Source organism: Mizuhopecten yessoensis, unplaced genomic scaffold (assembly GCF_002113885.1).
Source record: "Mizuhopecten yessoensis strain PY_sf001 unplaced genomic scaffold, ASM211388v2 scaffold7653, whole genome shotgun sequence".
NCBI lineage: Eukaryota > Metazoa > Mollusca > Bivalvia > Pectinida > Pectinidae > Mizuhopecten > Mizuhopecten yessoensis.
The window spans coordinates 442,413-444,592 of NW_018407155.1; positions in this window are offsets into that span (position 1 = coordinate 442,413).

The following is a 2,180-nucleotide window of genomic DNA, read 5'->3' on the forward strand; positions in this document are numbered from 1 at the left end:
AGAGAAAGACAATGGGCAAATCAGCGGGTCCTTTACGAGGACTTCGGGTCGGAATAACGACCTATGCACTCAAGTCTGAGGAGGGTGCTCTTACGTCCTTTAACAGAAAAAAACTAAGTATAAGACGATGGTATATATGGCAACTGCGGTTCTACTCATTATAAATGTATAACACGGACCAAAGCTAAGCGTGGAACTACTTTTATAATCTAATATGTATCTTCATCACTACGCATCATACGTTTTAAATAGTAGAGTAGTGCGGCATCCAAACTAAATATTTATTATCTATACTGTTGATTGACTGTTTTGTTAACAGGGTAACGTAAACAATTTAGATCTCAAAGAGTCCAAAAATGTCTCCATCGGTGAGAGTGGGATTGTTTTTCAAGTGTGCAGTCTCTAGTTTGTTTAAACTTCCGAGTGGTCTCCCTTTAGCCTGAAGTTTTGTATGCTTTGAACGTTGCCGAACAATCTTATGAATGTTAGATTCTAGTGAATTTAACAGAACCGTTCATGAACTGCCAAGTCCCCTATAGTATGCATTATATAACATATATAACATACGAAAATGAAAAACGTCCGAGAGAGCTGTAGTTAGCAACGGCAGTAGTGGTTTACCGAGTGCTCACGATCACATTCTACAGGGACCAGAGAATTAGTTACAGTATAATAGGGTTTTACGTGTGTAGAGGGTATGATTAGACATCCCTCAACTAATTATCATGTTCCTGTATTACATAATAAAGGGAAAATATGTGTATACATTCAATATCAGGATGGTCAAAGTATGTAGCTATAATTAACCGGGATTTATACCTATGTACAATATCAGAATTTGAAGAAAAACATGCCTTAATATTTATCACACAGAGGCCAAGCACCTGCTAATACAAGGATAGGAAAATGGAGAACACGGGGACCAGACACTTGTGACTCCAGGGACCGGACATGTGACAACACAGGGACCATCACTTGTGAACTCAGGGACCGGGCACGTGACAAAACAGGAACCGGACACGAGACAATACATGGACCGGGCACGTGACAAAACAGGGACCATCACTTGTGAACCCAGGGACCGGACACGTGACAACACAGGGACCATACACTTGTGAACTCAGGGACCGGGCACGTGATAAAACAGGAACCGGACACGAGACAATACATGGACCGGGCACGTAACAAAACAGGGACCATCATTTGTGAACCCAGGGACCGGACACGTGACAACACAGGGACCATACACTTGTGAACCCAGGGACCGGACACGTGACAATACAGTGACCATCACTTGTGAACTCAGGGACCGGTCACGTGACAACACAGGGACCATACACTTGTGAACCCAGGGACCGGACACGTGATAACCCAGGGACCATACACTTGTGAACCCAGGAACCGGCAACGTGACAATACATGGACCGGACACGTGACAACACAGGGGCCATCACTTGTGAACTCAGGGACCGGACACGTGACAACACAGGGACCATCACTTGTGAACCCAGGAACCGGACACGTGACAACCCAGGGACCATACACTTGTGAACTCAGGGACCGGACACGTGACAACACAGGGACCATCACTTGTGAACTCAAGAACCGGACACGTGACAACACAGGGACCATCACTTGTGAACTCAGGGACCGGACACGTGACAACACAGGGGCCATCACTTGTAAACTCAAGGACCGGACACATGAGTCGGAACGTGATAAGACAGGGACCATACACTTGATAACAGAGAGACCCGATCGAACACGTGGCAACACATGGACCAGATACGTGATAACACAGGGACCAGACACTTGAGAACACAGGGACCTTACACGTGACAACACAGGGACCAGACACTTGATAACACAGGGACCGGACATGCGGAAACACATGCGTCGGAGCGTGATAAGACAGGGACTCGACACTTGATAACAGAGAGACCCGACACGTGACAACATTAAGGGACAAGCCACGTGAGAGCATAGGGGCCAGACACTTGTAAAAACAGTTGATTAACCCTGATTTTTTATGACTTTATTGACACACATTACTGTAAGGGCTTGAATCCCTGATAATGAAAAAAAAGGAAAGGGGAAAAAACAAGCACGTATAGACTTACATAATAATGAATACAAGTGGTGATGTGTGTGTGAGGGGGCGCGGAGGGGGCGCGGGGGTG